The sequence below is a fragment of the Sus scrofa genome, chromosome 2, assembly GCF_054392235.1.
Source record: "Sus scrofa isolate SSC_HxYL_T2T_F1_AM1 chromosome 2, Sscrofa_HxYL_maternal_Yorkshire_Landrace_v2.0, whole genome shotgun sequence".
NCBI classification, from domain to species: Eukaryota; Metazoa; Chordata; class Mammalia; order Artiodactyla; family Suidae; genus Sus; species Sus scrofa.
Window position 1 is genome coordinate 133,044,308 of NC_139384.1, and position 19,992 is coordinate 133,064,299.

Consider the following 19,992-nt stretch of genomic DNA (forward strand, 5'->3'; position numbering starts at 1 on the left):
AGCCTTCCCACATCACATTACAACATACCCAGAACCCCTAAGAGTTGGAGGAGGAAAAGAACATTCTTCAGAATCAACATGCTGACTGGTCCCTGAGAAATGTGCCCTACAGTGTGACTGTCCCTAGAACTCCCAGGAAATTCTGTGAGAGCTGGGGATAGAAAGACCAGTTGCCTCTTTCCTAAGTAGAAGAATGAAGGAAATCCTCAGATAAGAAATAGCAAACAGAGAAAGAAAAGACAAAAACAAAAAACAAAAACAAAACAAAAAAACACTTGTCCAAGTTCTCAGTGCCCCGGTTCGTTTATACTGCCCAGTCAGTGATCATGTCCAGTTTAGGCAAGCACTGCACTTCACATGAAGTGAATAAAAGAGTCTGCATAGAGCAAGATGAAAGGACCCCCACAGAGACACATCACAACTGTTGGGTCTCTTAGACCTGAGGGAGGTAGGACTAGAAACAGACTTAAAACAGATCACTATGTGGAGGTGAGTGCAGTCCCAGGGGGTTTTTCAAGGGGCACATGCACCTTGTTACTGCCTCACTTTTAGGAACCTAGAAAACAATCCATGAGTTCCCACCAAAACAATCAATATCAGAGTGATTGTGAAAACTCTTTTTATCATTGAAAATGTAACATCTTAAACCCTGAGTAGTTAAAGAGAACCAAAATTAAAAGTAAAGTTCACAGATATCAGGTGCTTTATATTTACAGGCCCTCAATAAAAACTAGTGTGTATTTAAAGTAATCCCCCACCCCCAACAGAGGGCTGAAAAATTTTAAGTACCTATTCTACAACTATAATATAAAGAAAGCATACTTACATCAAAATTGAGATCTGGTTTCTACTTATTTTATTTATTTTTTTTTGACCATGCCCGCAGCATGTAGAAGTTTCCAAGCCAGAGATCGAACCTGTGCCACTGCCCTGACCCAGGCTGCTGCAGTGACAAAGCCAGATCCTTAACCCACTGTGCTACAGGGGAACTTCTCTAGTTATTTTAAGTCAATTACCTTTTTACTCTTGGTAGACCATATGACTTAGCTTGAGTGAATTTATAAACATACTTTTAAATAAGAGATATTGCCATAAGCTGGCAATAAGATATTTACTTTGTTTTAATTAGTGCTATTTTGCATTATTTTCAAAGTTTATTCTAATGTTCCCTATAAATAATACTAAAGAAAGATATTTTACTTTTTTTTAGGAGACTTCATCATGTACTTGCACTATGCATTCTTGGGAAGAAAAGAACATATTAAGATGTACTTCAAAATAGAAGGGTAAAAAACACAACAGCTGATTCATTTACAAAGAAATATTCAATGTGAATGGTTGTCCCTAGAAACTTAAAAAAGAAATTCATTCTCAGTTTTTTTTTTCCCCCACTCGGAAAATGTATGAGAGAAAGAAGAGAAAATATTTGTGAGAGAACGATTTCATGCAAAATCTATGAACAGTTGGGATGATACTAGGATTAGGGTGAATCATATGAAACTGCCAGTATTGACAATTTTTGACCCACAGAGATGCAAACTTTGCATGACTCACCTAATAATTACCTTCTGAGATACTAAAGTCAAAAAAAACCTTAATTTTAAAGGAAAATTTCATTTTTCAAATGTCCCTAATAATCACAAAACTAAAAATTTCTTCCTAAATGATCAAGGCAAGACTAACAATAAGAAACGGAGATTCAAAAATTCTTCCCTTAAGATAAGCTACCAGAGGGAAGAAACTCAGTATTTAAGATGTAAATTTAATATCTTACTTGTGTATAATCATATATTTTAGATAATTCAACATTTTCCTTAAGAAGATGTCAGAAATTTTCTAAATAATAAGGTATGGTTCTCACAAAGGGTGTGGTACTGGCCTCTTGGGCCAAACTAGGAGAGGATAAAGAATTGAGTTCAGGGAGTTTCCCTTGTGGCTCAGCATAAACAAATCTGACTAGTAGGTTCAATCCCTGGCCTCAATCATTGGGTTAAGGATCCCACATTGCTGTGAGTTGTGGTGTAGGTCATAGACGTGGCTCAGGTCCCACAGTGCTGTGACTCTGGTGTAGGCCAGCGGCTATAGCTCCAATTTGACCCCCAGCCTGGGAATCTCCACATGCCGCAGGTATGGCCCTAAAAAGACAAAAAAGAAAAAAAAAAGAAAAAAAGAATTAAGTTCATTGGATGTCATGATAAAAAGAAGCAGCTTTCTAGAAGAAAATGTGATTCTGGAAAGAAAGAAAAAAAGAAAAAAAAAGTAATAGAAAATGCAAACCAAACTAGCCTGACACTCCTTTCCCAGAACATTATAGAATCAGTCTTTTCTCACTCATTCTTAAAAGCAAAGGTTGGAGTTCCCATCATGGCTTGGCAGTTAACGTACCTGACTAGCATCCATGAGGATGCAGGTTCAATCCCCGGCCTTGCTCAGTGGGTTAAGGATATGGTGTTGCCATAAGCTGTGGTGTAGGCTGCAGACATGGCTGGGATCCTGCATTGCTATGGCTCTGGTGTAGGCTGGTGGCCACATCTCCAAATGGATCCCTAGCACGGGAACCTCCATATGCTGTGGGTGCAGCCCTAAAAGACCAAAGGAAAAAAAAAAAGACAAAGTAAAAAGCAAAGATTGGAAAGAAAGGACTGTGGGACTTTAAGCCTCCTTCAAAGAGATAGAATGCAAATCCTCTGGCCAAGACAAGAATTACCAGACCCAGACCTTTATAATTGCCGCACCTGTCTTACTGCAATGCCCTCTCCCCTGATTTAAGCAACCTACTCCTTCATACCTCTAAAGGAAAGGTATGTGGCCCACTCCTCACCTCTATAGGGGCAATATACACCCTCCAACCACTAGCAAGTGTATATGAAGACCCCCATCTTTCCTCAGCCAATAAGCAGGTCAGCAGGTGTATCACAAGACCTCTCCTCTTTCCCTGGGCTATAAAAACAGACAGGATCATGCACCCCTGAGGTGGGCTCTCCCTGATCATCAGGAAGTCATCCCACTGCCCCAGCAGCACCTCTTATCCCAATAAACTCTTCTTTCCCTTCACCACAGTATGTTGGAAAATTCTTTTTCCAGTCCATGTTCATGGACCACAACAAGGACGACACTGGAAAAGAGGACCAATTATAACATTATACAGTTAATATTCTCTAAATTCTCCTGTTTTGTCTATCTTTTCAACAATTTCAGCAAAATTTGGAGAAATCCATCAAGCACCAGGGCTGTCTCTCCTGACTGGCTTTTTAGCATTAAGCAGAGTAAGAGAATTAAGAGGACTTCCCCAAATTTACAAGCATTAGGATTTTGGGATCTTTGTTATCTTTGTTATCTTTCAGATGACTGATTTGTCAGTCTTGCGATAAATATGCAAAAGCTAAGAGTGTTCTGTTCTCAGAACATTGAAATAATTACCACAAATGCTCTAAATCCATTAGAAATTAGTTATTCTGAATCTGAATTAGCAAATGCTCCTTTAGAGCTGGGAAATAAACCTCCTCTTCACATTAGCATTTTTGATGGGCCCCTTTTTAAAAAAGTATTCTGAGCTTTCTTGCCTTCTTAAATTATCAAATCATGCCATAGATGGTGAGTGACTTACATAGCTCTGTAGATGTAGATGAACTGGGATCAGATCATACTAGCTTTGTAATTATGGGAATGTTACTTAATATCTCTCTTTGTTGAGAGGCAAAAATGTAGTACTGTATCCAAAATGAAAATCAATGCCATGAATCCAAATTCTCAATAAATGTTAGTTACTTTCATTCTTCCTCTTCCCTAACCCAAATGCTACACTTGCCTACCCCTTCCCTACTCATCACAACTGTGAAGCCTATCTTATATCAACTGCTGTTAAAGTCCTTGAAAAACAAGAGGCTTTTGCACCCACTCCGACTACACCCCCTACCCCAGATTATCCTCTCTTACTTCTGGATTTCAAATTCATTTTCTCAGAATCTAGTAGGGATGTCAACTACCTGACCCAATCTACTATCAGGCCAGATAAAGGATGTGTGCTGCAAAATGAAACAAAACACAGAAATCCTGTCAGAAATTGGCTGAAACAACTGGGAAATGTATTGTCTCACATGACAATAAATTCAGAATTAAAGGAGACTGTTTGGTTTAGCCAGAGTCACTCTGTTGTTACAGCAGGCAAATACCTAAGTTTGGGGGAGGAGGGGGCACAGAGCCAGGTGGCAGGAAACCAAGCACCTTGCAAACAGTGGGAATCCATGGGCAGGCGCAAAAAAGCAGGAACCTCTAGACTTACAGGAAACCACATATTTTGGGGTAATAAGTGTCCTGGAGGCAGACAAAAGAAGGTGGGAGAAGGCAATAATTTGTAGTGTCCGAAAGTAACCTGTTACACATTATACCCTTATTACAATAAAATCAGCCTTGCGGATAAGAAGTTCCCATCATGTATTGACACCATGACACTTCTGATTAAAGCTAAATAAGGACAAAAATCTCTCCTCCCTTCAGGGAGGTGGAGCTGGAATGAAATCACAGAATACAACCCCCAAGCCCCTCCTTCCCAATGAATATTCTGCCCATTCCATTGTATGCTGTTCATAACCAGCCTGCTGAAGAAATGCAGGGCAGCTGCTTGCCCATCTGCCCACATGCCCTCCAGGGACATATTTCTCAAATAAATCATCATTTGACTTTCTTAATTTCCGTCTCTTTTCTGAATTCCTTCTGCAATGAGACAAAGAACCTTTTCCTTGGTAACAATTCTCTCTCCCTTTCCTGCCATATGTACGACTTGGCTTCATCCCAAGGCTGTCTTACCTTAGGCACAAGAAGGCTATCAGAAGCGTTAGGGTTGCAGGCTTCCCTGGTGCATCCAAAACTGGGATGGGGTGGGGGCTAGAGGGGTAGGGGAGAAACTCTTTCCCAGGCATAAAATAAAGAACTCCAGTTGAGTATGGCTAGGTTAGGTTAAGCTCAGTCACCTGGACAATCCTTACTAATGAAAGTCATCTGGGGAAATGCACGGGTTGCTAAAGTCTAGATTATTGAAAGATGCCGCAATAAAATGGAACTACTGTGCTTGAGTAAAAATAATTAATATCGATTCTTGAAGTGTGAGGTGGGAATAGTAAAACCGAACAGGGCCCTGTGGGGCTCCTGGGCACACAAGTTTTCTGTGCCTTCAATTTCTTGTTTTTGGGGAATGGGCTTCAGCCTCCATGATATTCCCTGAGCTCCAAAAAGCAGGTTCAAATAGTTACTAATCAGGGAAGGGAGGGGATGCAGAGACCAGGGAGGAACACTCAGGAGATAATAGTGCAGCCTTGAGGCAGGATCCTGGTTCCTCCTAAAGGAATATACCTAACAATATCTTTGAGTTCTTCCACAGAACTGAAATCCCCAACAAATGGAAGATGTTCATGAAGCATTCTTCATTCCAAAAGAAGGATCATCAGAACCAATCCTGGGACCACCTAAACACCAGCTTTGAAAGACAATGCAAGCTCTCATCTATCCTGATCCTTATCAATGGCCCTATTTTTCACTCCCAAACTATAAAACCACCTTCTGATCTCTCCCAAGAGGGGCACAGTCTTTAAGGCATTAGCCTTCTCTGGCCCCCTTTGCCTGGTGAAGCAATAAAGCTATCTTTTTCTCCTTCATCCAAAACCCTGTCTACATGTTTGCACAAATAGTAGGGCTGGTCTCAGTTTCCTTATGAATTATAAGAGGTAATTAGGAAAGGGAAGACACCTGAACAACTGTAGTTCTACCAGACTATCATGTAAATTAGATAAGCACCAAAAGCCCTTTGTACTTCTGCTGTGCCAATAACTCACCATGCTGATTGGCCCCAGCATTCACCCAGTTAGTCTGACTCAGCCTCAAAACCGAAACTGAGCAGGGCCCCAAATCCTTTCCGTGTCCCCATTTCTTGTTTTTAAGAAATGGACCTCATTCAGCCTCCATGGTGTTCCATGGGTTCCAAGGGGCAGGCTCAGACAGCTGCTGATGGGAAAGGGGATGAAAAGACAAGGGAGGAACAGTCAAGCAACAGTAGTGCAGCCTTTAGGTCAAAGTCCTAGTTCCCCCTCAAGGGATACACAAAATGAGGTAGATATACACACCTAAGAAAAAAGTTATATTCCTTATGCTCCTTTAGAAATGAATACTTTAAAAGTGAACAGTTTGGAGCCCTTCCTTGTCCTCCTCCCTCGTTTGATTGCATCCTAAACAGAATCTCCTGTGAACTAAAGATTAGGCACCCTGAGCACAATTACCGATGGGTTAAAAATTATAAGCACCTGATATTTTCCAGGAACTTTCCTTGTTTCTTCCAATCTCTGACCTACATGCACTTCCCGCAAGTATTGTTATTCTAGGAAAAGTCAAGATGTGCTAACCCAGAAGACCACCATGAGAATCATGCTGAGATCTCCTGACACTAGCTTTGGTGACAAAGATTCCCAGAAAGAGATAAAAAGAAGAATGCATTTTTGCTCCAACTCTTATTCTTATCTTAACCCTTGTTTTTCTCCTTTTCGACTATAAACCCCTCACAATTCTTCCCCAAAGGAGGGCATAGTCTTTAGGCATTAGCCTGCTATGGCCTCCTTTGCCTGGCAAAGCAAGGAAAGCTATTTTTTCTCCTTCAATCAAAACCCTGTCTCTGCATTTCTATTTGGCACCAGAGGACAGAGGCCAAGTTTGGTCAACAAAAACCCTCTCCATACAGTATAGTAGTAATAATACCCTTTTGGACAGTAGACTGGTAATGTCTTCATTATGATAAATATGTCTTTCCATGTAAATCATTTGCCCTACTCCCTGTAGCTAACTACCCATGACTTGAAGGCATGAATCCTCCATAGAAAGAGCTGAGCCCGGCCTAGTACTCAGAAATCATCACTTAGCTTTGTGTTTCCATTTAAGTTATTGCTGATAACAGAGCCAGCATTTGCTAAGAAAGGAAAGGGTCCTCCTCATCCCCAAAGTTTCACCCCATGCGTCAAAAGCAAGAAGGTCTGAGCACAAAGCTTCACTGGAAGCCATAGTGCAGAAAGGTAGATAGTAGAAAAAGTGGGAAACACCTTCACAGGTGAATAAAATGTCTCTTCTAAAACTGGGGTTGGGGGGAGAAGAGAGAAAGAGACCAGGTAAAGGTAACATGGTTTTCCTGGTTTCCTATATCCACTCTCACATCCTAGGTTGAAAATCCAGAATGGTAATGTCAAAAACCATCCGAAAATTCTGGCCCAGGTAGAGGGCTTCTACCTTACTTCCTAAAGAATAATTTAGAAAAATACCAAGTGCCTAAGAAAGGCCCAACACAGAACAGAATGGCAACAGCAAAGCAGAAATTGCAGTGTGACATCATTAAGTAGAGAGCTGGAGGAGCTATACAAAAAGAATGAAGAGTAGAGCTGGGGGCCCTATTTGTGAGCTCACCTGGGGACTGGCAGGGGGAGGAGCCACTCAGTGAAGGACAGAGTGAGCCTGGAGCAAAAGACCATGGAGCCAATTGCCCAAGCCAGTAATAAAATGAGAGCCACAGCTGGACCTCAGAGAAATAGCACTGTTCCCTTTCTCAGCCCCACCACTACCCTCAGTGTGAGCTAATACAGTCTATCAGGAAGGGGAGCAGTGGGCAGGAGGTGACAGACATGAGAGCTAGAAGCAGGGGTGACCAATACAGATTTAAAGACATCATAAAAACCAAGCTGTTAACCAGAAATGGCAAAGCCCTGCTCCTGTGTCCTAGAAATCCCTACATGGCATGGCATGCAGAGCTCTGCAACTCCATCCCATCCACTCTGCCCCACAGTCACCAAGGCTTCACACTGGTCGCCCTTTTCTTTCTTGACTTACTGCTAAATGAAATGCTCTTCCCCTGCCTTTTGGTGTGGCTGGCTCATCCCATCATCCAGACCTCAGTTTGTTGTTGTTGTTGTTGTCTGTTTTTGTTTTTTATAAGATGTATTTAAAACCAAGCCATTATGCTTTCTGGTGAAATCTTTGAAGCATTTCCATTAATCTTTAGGAAGAAAAAAGTCAAAAACATTCATCATCATCATCATTATTTCATTTTTGTACAAGTCCTAGCCAAGAGAAATAAAATATAAATATAAATATTGGTAAGGTTTAGGCATTGATTGCACTGGGCAAAATCATATAGTCAGAATACCCAAGATAATTAAAAAACTCTTAGAAACAGTAAGAAAATCAAGTAGTTAGCATACAGAATAAAAGCTTACAATTGAGCAGTAACTATGCAGAAAATATAATAGGAGTTCTTAGCTAAGATTATAGACTGAACACACACAACTAATTTTGTTTTCTCCTGAATTTCACCAAAATCATAGTAAGGGGAAATTTGTAAGGAATAAACTCACAGGGAAGAACAGAGAGAAAACAGCTGTAGAAAAAGGAATGCTCTAACGCAGACAGATAACTGATCCCCACTCAAGAAGGCCAAATCTCAAAGCAATGGGGAAAACTGTGAATTTACCCAATTCATAAAACAGAATCCTATTTTATGTTTTATGTTTGAAAATGAAAATATGGTGCAATCGACTTATGATCATATCTCTGCTGGATGTCAATACTTTTTTTAAAACAGTTTTATTGACACACTATTTATATACCATAATGTTCACCAGGCCAAATCATACACACCGACGTTTCTTTAGCATATTCATATCACCATCATCTAAGTTGAGAACATTTCCATAACTGTAGGTCTCAGCTGAAAGGGTACCTCCTTACGGATACTATCTCAGATTATTTTTAATAGACCCACACCCCTTACTTCCTGCTTCTATTCTCCAAGCATTAATCTGTACATATTTTACATAGTTACTGGTTCCCTTGTTTCTCACTAGAGTAAGCTCCATAAAAAGGTTTTCTCTCTTGACCAGCTTTTGTAGTTTAGCAGATAGCACAGCCCAGGGCCTAGCACATGGTATGTTCATTAAAAATAGCTTCTAAATGAATGAACTGGTAAGATGTAACAGGACACCAAGCAGAGGTCTGTATGTGATGGGGCACCAGCTATCAACAGCAGCACCATGTGGCACCAAGGAGGAGCGCAAGCAGGAGCTTATAACCCAACTGAGCCTATAACCCAGTTGTCCACTGGCTATTTGGAAGATAAGCTAACCCCATGGGACCGAGGAGACCTCTAAGGTTCTTGGACAGTTAGAGCTAGTAAGAGGGGAAAACCTCACTGGTATCAGATAGATAGCCATTGATAAAAGTGGGCGATCTCACACAATTAACTGAAAAAATAAAACAATACAATTGTATATGCAGCTCACACTGGCCCATCATTCAGACTGCTTACACTACAAACACATTAAAATATACAAAGTCAACGTGCCTTTGCTGCATCAACCATGTATCAGGTATTGCTCATAAGATGCTGAGCTCAGGATAGTGCAAAGGTCTAGATATAGAATTTACATCCCCATTCTTCTACTACCAGCTATATGACTTTCAGCAAGTTACTTAACTGCTTTGTGCTTTGCTTTGTACATTTACAAAATAGACACATCAATAGTTCCTATATCATAAGAGCTGTTTTATTAAAGAGCAATGATCAGAACAGTGCCCATCATATCTTGCGTGCCATAGAAAAGTGATCCAGTAGTTGTAGAAGTAGCAGCAGTAGTAGTTGTTATAGTGGAGGTTGCAGTATAAATAGTAATAAGTAGTAGTGAAAGGATAGACTTGCAGCCCATCATGCCTGTTTTATGGGACCAGACAGTCAACGTTAGCTCAGTGTCAAGCAGTGTCAAGTACAAAGTACTAAATTAATATTGAATTGACTTGTACTCACAATGTTTCCTATCACACTGCAAGAAGATTTGACACAATTGATTTTTCCTCAAGAACTGAGTGAATCAGCAGATTTGTAGTCCCTGTTGCTGGCAAACTGACTCCGAGTAAATCATTCTCAACTCTGTCCCAGAGAGACTGCCAGAGGACAGCGGTATTCCTACATCTGTGATTGTGTGTGTGCTAGACACGACATGCACAAAATTGTGATTCTGTTATAAGAACATAATAACATCATTTTTTAAGGAAGCTAAGTGGTAAAATAGCAGAAAATCCTGAAAAATTAAGCCACAGTATTCACAGATCAAGAGAATTCTTCTTTAGAAGAGAGAGCACACTGGTTTCATTTATGCATATCTTCCATGCTCCCTCTTCCAAGATAAATGAGAGAAGCCCTCATTTAGCTTTTTTCCTTTTTTGGGTTGCACCCATGGTGGCATATCAAAGTTCCCGGGCTGGGGGTCAAAGCAATACCAGATTCAAGCTGCATCTGCAACTATACCACGGGTTGAGGCAATGCTGGATCCTTAACCCACTGAGCAAGGTCAAGGACATACATCCTCATGGATACTAGTCAGGTTCTTAACCCCCCGAGACACAATGGGAACTCCTTCATTTAGCTTTGTAGCTGACTTCACATTTGAGTTGGCCAACAATGTCCTCTGATCCTTCACGTGTGTTATCTAAGGAAACTGGAAAGCAGAGTGGAAAAGCAGTTTCATTTTAAGATATGCATCAAAGTCAGCTGCATAATTGGGGCAAGCTTCCAAGTCCCAAAAAGAGTGAGCAAGACCAATTATTTAACTATCCAAGGGAAATCGAGAGAAAGTTATCAAAAAGAAGAGGTTTTCAACACACAGAAGGGTCACTGAGCTATCTTTAGGTTAAAAGATCATGCGTAATTTTTAAAAGTAGGCTAAAAGATTGTTTTCCATCTACAAAAAAAAAAAAAAAAAAACACAAATCTAGTGAACATTCTGAACAATGGTAAGTGGAATAAAGTTAAACACACAAGACAAGCATAGGGCAGCATTACACAGCTTACACTATAAAAAGATAGGTTGTAAAGGAAGTTATGGTAATTAGCTCTTACAATATGGTGCTTGATTCTTCCACTTCTAGCTCTTCCTAAAAATACAGAATTTTGGACACACGTAGATCAAACTTCCTCCAAATCTCTTCTCTGCTTACTTATGAGTGAGAGTCACAAATAAAGAACATTTTTTTCATTAAAATGTATAAAACATAAATTATGTTTTATTAAGCACAAGTATAGTTCTTCTTAAAGCAACAACTAATGATATAAATTCATTTTAAAAAATGAAAAAGAGGGCCATTCATGTTTTTGGTAGTTATCTATTAATTAATCAAAGGGTGTGTGAGTCGCTAGTACAGGCCTAATGTCTTCTTGGTTATATTCAGTGTCAAATTATTTATGTTATGGTAACTCAGCTTCTTCAAATGAATTCACATATACATGAAAGTAAGAGTTTTTGTGGCAATGAAAATATAATAGCGGGAAAATGAGAATCAGGCTTCAATCTGACAATCCTGAGAGACAAACACAAAAACTCCTATAAGAGTTAACAGGCTTTGTCAGCGTCCCCTGGGAGCAAATGTAAAAGACAAAAAAGCAAAGGCAAAAATGGCTTCAGGAAGAAATGTAATAAGAAGGACCTTGGGAGATAAATTAGGGAAGGGTGCAAGAATGTGTATGTACACTTAGACAATTAATCTCCACTTCCACTTCCAAAATGGAGCAGAGAATGCTTCTGAGTTTGTAGTGGGGTTTGACATTTAGGATAGACAGTACAACATTGAGAGAGGTGAAATGTTCAAGAGGAAGCCTCTGAAAACCAACAGGCAAGGTTTAAATTCAATCACTACCACATAGCTGTGTGGCATTGTGTCCATCTCAATTTCCTAATCTATTCCATGTAAATAATGATGGAACCTATATTACAGGGCCATAATCATTACTAAATAAAATAATCCATGTGGAGCAAGTACCATGTGGCATATTTAAAGTGTGTAAATATAAACCATTGATAAGAGTATTACTGTTATTCAAGCCATATTAGCTGAGAACCTTCTACTTGTCAGGTATACTTTTATAGATGCCAAAGATAGAGCAGTGAAAATATATATAATGTGGTACTTAGGAAGTATTAAGTGCTATGAAAAGAAAACAGGGTAGGTTAGAGGGGTGGAGGGAGCCAGGGGGAGTGGAAGGAGAAATAGTGGATGAGGTTGGAAGTGAGAATAATGTTATGCTTTATGAGCCATGATAAGGACCTGGGACAATATTCCATTCATTGGAAGACTTATAATCAGGGTATAATATGATCCAATTAATGATATAACCAATCATTTTGGCTTCTAGGGAAATATACCAACTGTAAGGGGGAAGAGTGGAAAATGGAAAACCAGATGGGCAAGTATTGAAATTTCTCAGAAGAGTGGTAGTAGCGGGCTGGACTGGGAACAGCTGAAGTGACCAAGAGTCACTGGATTCAGGATGGCTTTTTATCTCCAGGATATCTTTTGATAGGAAACCTGGAAAGTTTTGTTGGAAGACTGAAGGTGAAGTACAAGAGAATGTGAAGAACCATGGATGACACCGTACACATGTGTGTGCTATAGTCCTATCATGAGATGGGGCTGACCGAGGAAGGAAAGGGATTGGCAGCAGAAATCAAGAGTTTTGTTTAGGACATACTAATTTAGGATGATTAGCAAAGATCTAAATGAAATGTAAAATAGGCAGCTAGATGTACAGATAGAGAGTTCATGGTAGAGGCAAGGGCCAGAGACATACATTCAGGAGTCATCAGCATGTGGATGACACAGAAAGTCATGGAAGGCTTGAGATCACCTATGGGGTGAGTGTAGCTGGAAAGAGTGGAAAGCAGAGGTCCATGCTTTGGGCACTTCAACATCTAGTTGTACGAAGCTGTTGGTGTGCTTCCTAGACATGTGCTCTAACTGCAAATAACTTTGAGTGAGTGAGTGTGTTTCATCTCCACACTGTGTGATTTCCCACAAGTGGAGAAAGTGTTTCCAACAAAACAACTGAACAAATGTATCAAAATCTGCCAAGAGGACAGATAAGATAAGGACTGAGACTGGCTGGCGGATTTGGCAAGGCAGAAGTGGGTGAGGACCTTACAAGAGCTGCTTAAGGAGAGTTTTGGTGATGAAAGTCTAGTTGGAGTAGAAAGCAGAGACTAGTGGTTCAAGACAGCTCTTTCACAGAGTTTTGCACTAACAGGAAGCAGAAAAATAAGAAAATACCTTCAAAGGAATATGAAGACAGGTGAGAACTTTTCAAATCACGGAGCTATTATGACATATTATATGTTTATGGAAATGACCCTGTAGATGGAAGGAAATAGTGCTGGGGGAAGGGGAATGGCAGAAGCAGAAGGAGCAAATATAGAGGTTTGTCCTTGATGGGAGGTCAGACAGTTCACCCACTGTTCCAAGAGAGACAGTAAACTATAAGAGTACAGTTATGGCATTTTGGTAGATTTCATGATTGGTGGATTAAAAGGCTCTTTTCTGTTTCCCTCTATTGCATCAATGAATAAGAAAAGGGGTATCCATGGCTATTAGAAGTGTGACAGGAGTATAGGAGGTCTGAAGAGAGGGGAAAACGTGAAAGAGGTATGTGAGAGAGTGGGAGAACTAATCAATATGAGAAACACATACCACACAGGGCTGAGCAATACTGAGAGGCCACATGAGGTTTGTGATTACAAGTTCTAAGTGACACCAGTCAGCATTTAAGTGTGTTTTTCTAAAGCCATGTTCGGAGGTTTGGCTTCAGATGCCGAGCTAACCAAGAATCAGTTTTAGCCAAGACCATGGTGTTGTACAATGCACTTCACGAAAGGAAGGAGGACAAGTATGCTGAGGGTATGTACAAGAGAGTGATTACAATGAGAACCTCACAAGCCACGCCAACTACACAGGGAGGTGAGATGATGGAGCCAATGGATAGGAGGTTCTACAAAGAGAGTAGAATTACTAGAGTGGGAATGTTAGAGAAAGAGAGTTGCTAAAGTGGGACATGGAAATCAGAGAGCAGGAAGCCTAAAATTATGATTATTTCTGCAACAACATATGGGTGTATTTCAGTTGCCATTTTTCCCTTCTAATAATCAAAGCAGCCTTGATAAGTGAATTCATTCTGTTATGGGTTGAATTATGGCCACAAACACACACACACAAATGCACACACATCGAAGTCCTAACCTCCAGTGTGAATGGATACAACCTTATCTGTAAATAGAGACTTCGCATATATAATCAAGTAAGATGAGATCATTAGGGTAAGCCCGAGTCTAATCTAACTGGTATATTTAATAAAAGAGGGAAGTTCGGACACAGGCATATAAAGAATTACATGTAGCAACAGAGGCAGATACTGGAGTTATTCAGCTGTAAACCAAGGAATGGCAAGGATTGCTGGCAGCACCAGAAGCCAAAAGAAAGGCATGTCACACATTCTCCCCTGAAGCCCACAAGAGAGCATTGCCCTATCAACGCCTTGATTTTGAACATCTGGCCTACAAAACTGTCAGAGAATAAAGTTATAGTACTTTAAGCCACACACTTTGTATTACTTTGTTAGGGTAGCCCAAGAAATTGATGGACTTTACCCTTCACTCAAGGAGATGCCAAGTCCATTTCCCTGGCCCTGTGATTGACTCAACAAGAGCCCAAGAGGAATTGAGGAGCTATTTGTTGGGTCTCTGGAAAAGAAAAGCTCCTTTGTTTTTCTGAGTACTGCCCAAACTTTCTTCCTGTTGGATATGGAGAAGAATGTGTTAGCCCTAGAAAACGCTGGCAGTCACCTTGAAACTCTAAGGGGAGAACTTCTCCTGCACTAGTATAAGGATCAAGGAAACAAAGCAGAGATATTGAGAAAAAGGAATTGTTACTACACGAGACTTGGGTCCACTCACTCTTGCTCAGGAAAGCCGACTACCTGACACCAGTAAATCTTCCTAAAAGCCTCCTGCCATTATTACGAACCAGGAATGTCTTTCTCAAGGAACTGGGAGTCATCCCTTTGAAACATAATCATCAAGAAGATAGCATTCTTTAGTCTTTGTGGAAATATAAGACCTTAACTTCAAAAAGCACCAATTAGCAAACACAGGTGGCCTAATCACCTTGCCCAGCCTCCTTCTTGACCTCTTCCAGTAATTACCACTAGTTGATTCAGCACTTAAAACTCTCCTGCCATTTGCTCCAGGGAACCTTAGTTCAATCTCTCTAATCCTATTGCAATGGTCTTCAGTAAAGTCTTTCTTGCCTGTTAACAGCATCCAGTGCATTTTTTCTTTGATATCTCAGGATCTCCTCTACTTTATATCCTGCTTTATGCACTACACAAAATATTCAAAACATTCACAATCAAGTGTTCTGTTAGTGTGCCCTTAGTCTGACATTTTCCTGACTCCCTTGTTTCCACAAGAGGAGCAGATTCAGTCCTTCACTTACAGAAGGGGCCCCACACTCCTGGAATGAGTAATGCCAGCAGCACTTTCCCACTATACCTTGTTTGGTTCTTTTCCAATTCATTTTATGCTCTGAATGCCCTTCCTCTGGCTTTCTTCACGCCTTTTTCTCTTTGCCCCGAAGCTTCCTGTCTCTCCCACAGCCAGCTTCTCCTTCCAAATCAGATCACCTGAAGGTCTTTTCCTTGTTTATAGGAGGATAAGCAGTTACATCTGCTCACAGTGAGTGGGCAGACGGCTTCAAACAGAAAATGTCTTTGAAATGGCTGGCGAAGAGAGCCCAATTTAATTGTTAGGAAAGCATGCCAGGAGACCGAACACTTTGGTCTATTTCATTCTGAAATTGTTCTCTCGTGAGTGGACACAAGGCTCTAGGTGAAATTCTCAACAGAGAATTTTTTTTTACTTTTTGTTTTCGTTTTATAACATTAGCATCTCAACAGCAAATAGTAAAAATTAAATAGAAAAACTTAGAAATTAGTCGCTCAACTTAAGTTGTGCTCTGGTGACACTGGTAAGCCCTATCACTGTACAAAAATGTTGCAAAGAGTTAACACAATTAGATTTTCACTTTCTTCCTTCCCCAAGCCACATCTTCTCACCTGATTATCTGAGTGCTCTGTTTCTATTTAGACTCCCCTTATTCTAAACTGACATCAGAGTTTTTGAATTTCATTGAAAGAATCACCAGGAAAAAAAGAATATAGGACAGATCCTCCTCCTCAGATCCCTTGTGCTGGGATTGTGGGTAGAATGTGATGCATTCTCTACTCTCTTCTTAGAGGAGTCTTGCAGCAGCTCAGCTCCCAGGGTCCTTCATCCCATAGTCCCAGTGCTGGGAGAGCTCAGCCCCACTACTAGTACTAATGAGGGAGCCATTAATGAGTCTGATGAATGACTGTGATATAATCAAATTGTTGGCAACAAATCGACTGAGCTATATTGTGAAGACTACCTGGGAGGGGCCAGAGGTAAACTAGGAAAATCAATTACCTGGGTGGGTTTTATCCAGATACAGCATGAATAATGTCATAATGGTGGTAGTGATGCCTGAATAGATTTCAGAAATCGTCAGTCAAAACTAATCACTAGGATTTGGTGATTGGTTGGATGTAAATGGGAGGGGTTAGGAAGCTGGAGATTGCAAGAGTGATACCCAGGTTTCATGCTGGAGCATCCAGGTAGAAAATCAAAACTCACATTCATTGATATTTTTTATTTGTCTAGTACTGTTCTCAGCCTTCCACATATAGTCTTGTTAATACAACAAAATGTTGATGTAAAACTGTTATTATTATTCACACTTTATGAATGAGGAAACTGGAGCATAAAAGATAAGGAATTTTCTCTAAATCACACAGCCAGTAAGTGTTGGAGTCAGGATTTGATTTGGCCACACTGCTTGAGAGTCCATGCTTCTAATTTCTGTGACATTCACTGAGGACAGTGTTTAAAAGAGAAAAAGTTTAGCAGAGTTCTGAACAGACTGATTTTTAGGTGCTTTGGAGACACCCTAGGAAAGATGTCACATAAGTCACTGACATTTATGGGACTCAAACTCAGGATTAAGGATTGGGTAGAAAGTATAGATTTTAGCCATTAGCACATAGATAGTTATTGAAACCAAGTGGTATATGAGATTGTTTGCCCAAGGAGAGTGTAGAAACAGAAGAGCAAAGCTCCAAGGATGCATCCTGCAAAACACCAATATTTAAGGAGGAATTAAAAGAGAAGTAGTTGACAAAGGAGGTAAAAAGCTTTCTAAGAGGTGGGAAGAAAGTCAGGAGAGTGTGGTGTCGTGAAAAAACAAGACAGAAGAATGGTCAACACTGGAAATGGAACTTTTCGCTGGAAGGTGAGAAGTTCAAAGTGTCTATTGTTTAAGACTTTAATGCAAGAGAACTAAACCTATGTAATGGCTGATGTGAATGCAGCCAACCCAGAAGGATGGAGGAAGATAAGGCAAGAGGTAATGAGCAATGGACCAGACCCATGACAGCGTGTGTGGGGGTGGGGGTTGGTGGCTGATTCAGAGGACAGAGAAGGAAGATTCTAGGTAGGAATCAGGACACCTCCCTATAAAGGAGGGGAAGGAGGACTAAATGGGAAAGTTGAAGGCAGATGCATAGATTTGGTAGCAAGTATTTTGGCCTAATAATTTCTATACCTTCTGTAAAGGAGAAAAGATCAACACTCTTATCTCATTCCAATGCCCTCAAGATTTCCTGCATCAGTAGTTCTCCAACTTTTTTGTTTTTGAGGATCTTGAACAGATTTAAATTATGTAGGTGACACCTAGCTGTATTTACCATGTAAAAGATTAAAACTAAGACATTTAAAAAGGTTCACTTATTTCTCTATTTAAAATAATAATAATGAAACTGCTATATATTCACATAAAACATATTTTATGAAAAAAATATAATTTCCAAACAAAAAAATAATTTAGTGATGAGAGTTACAGTTTTACATTTTCCTCGCAAATGTCTTTGATAGTGGCTTGAATACAAGACAGCTAGATTCCTGTATGTGCTTCTGCATTCAGCCTGTTATAAGATGCTGTGTAAAGGCTAGTAAGCATTTTCCCAGCCTTGCCAAAGAATTGTGGATATTATCGTTCGGTATAACCCAAACTGGAAAAGTGGTAGTTCCTCAAAGATTCCAGTTGTAATGAAGAGTATGAAATCATACTAGTGTACTTTTCATATTCTGCCATATTTAAATCCACTCATCTACCTTGCATCCAGTCCTATTTGGATTCTGTAATCTTAAAGATCGGGAATATATTTAACTAAGAGTTTATACTTGGATCAACACTGTCCAATTAGATCATGAAATAGGAAACACTGGCAGAGATACAAATAGGATATCCATCAATCATAGAACACAAATTAGAGACTTTAGAACAAAGTAAGTGGTTTTGAATCAAAGTGTAAGAGAATGAGGGAGAACCTCATTACAAGAAGTGGGAAATAAGCTAGGACACTGTTATGTGTTGAATTGTATGGCTCCAAAAGATATGCTGGAGTCATAAACCTGGTACCTGTGAATATGACCTTACTTGGAAACAGGTTCTCTTCAGATGAAATCAAGTTAAAATGTGTTAAGATGATTACAGTGGGCCCCTAATCCAATATATCTTGTCCTTATAAAAAGAGGAAGATGCCATATGAACAGAATGACACACAGGGAGAATGCCATCTGACAACAGGAAGAGATTGGAGGGCTGACACTGCAAGCCAAGGAAGACCAAGGGCTGACAGCTACCGTCAGAAGCCAGGAAGAGGCTAGGAAGGATTCTACCTAGAGTCTTAGAGGAATCGTGACTGCTAACACCTTAATATCTGACTTCTGGCCTTCAGAACTATAAGAGGATACATTTCTGTTGTGTTAAGCCACCCAGTTTATGTTCTTTTGTTACAACATCTCTGGGACACTAATACAGATGGAGTAGGGCAATGTGCTATGTTCATAATTACTCACTCCTCCTTTCCAGAAGAGGACTCCTACATCACCACCTACTGCCATGTGACTTTCAGTACCCACTGGGGGAATGAATGTACCTCCTTATCCCACTGGACTTGAGCTTTGCTTTGGCCAATAGAAGTGATGCTTACCACGCTGGAGCAGAAGACTGCAGAATCATCAGGCATTTCCATTGGCTCTATTGCTCCTTTTCTTCTGTCAACAGAAGCTAGGTCCCAGACATGGACTGTCCCTTTAGCCTAAGGTTGTTTCTACAGCCTCTACGTAGGAGATACAACCAATCTGCATACCACAGAAACATTGTTGGAACCTATACAGACTTGAAGTCATGTGTTACTGCAACATAATTTTAAAATATCGAAAAAATTTCAGACAGATGAATTTCTCTTCATCAGGCCTAGTGTTTTTAAAAGCAGATGGCCATAATATTCATTACATAATTCTATCTATGAAGGCTACTCAGACATTGGCAGTTAAAGCCTCTTTGCACGTTGTTCCAGCACTATAATGCTTACTGCAAACAAATTACCTCAATTTCTTCACTGTAAAAAATTTCAGTAAGGGAGTTCCCTGGTGGTTCAGTAGGTTAAGGATCCAGCATCATCACTACTGTGGCTAGGGGTCACTGCTGTAACATGGGTTGCAATCCCTGGCCCCTGAACTTCCATATGCTGAGGGCTTGGCCAAAAAAAAATTCAATACTACAAACCTAGCTCACAGCTTTATTAAACATATCAACTATCTATAGATAGATGTTATATTCTTATTCTATTTCTTACACAAAGGGACTCCTGACATTGTTGCTTCCCTTAGCCATGAGTGGGGTACGCTGCAGAGGTAAGAACATAACGTATGAGGAGATCAGAGGACAGCTGTGTTGTTTCACAACAATGTGAGCACAACCAAATTTCCTAACTTCTTAGAACCTAGTTTCTGAAATTTTGACAGAGAGCTTGTTACGGCTTAATATTTGAGGAAAGACACTCAGCATTTTTAACATTGTATTTCAAGTTCAATTCTAATGAACTAAGACAGGAAGTAGTTTTGAAATTGCTAAAAATGAATAAGTCTGACCTCCCAATACTCACATGCTGAAACCTATTCCCCTGTGCGATGGTATTTGGAGGTGGGGCCTTAGGGAAGCAGTTAGGTC

The 19,992-nt window shown here is 40.2% G+C and overlaps 1 protein-coding gene across 5 annotated transcripts in view; it reads right to left on the reverse strand.

The window, feature by feature from the left end:
* The window catches only part of DTWD2 (DTW domain containing 2), a 1,117,698-nt gene that overhangs the window by 709,227 nt on the left and 388,479 nt on the right, over positions 1-19,992 (reverse strand). For 2 of the 5 annotated variants that reach the window (XR_014838615.1, XR_014838612.1), the window contains exon 8: positions 7,858-8,023. The exons of the other annotated variants lie outside the window; for them this stretch is intronic. The gene's annotated coding sequence lies outside the window, so the exon portion shown is untranslated. The remainder of the gene's footprint in view (positions 1-7,857; positions 8,024-19,992) is intronic. 5 annotated transcript variants of the gene reach the window in all.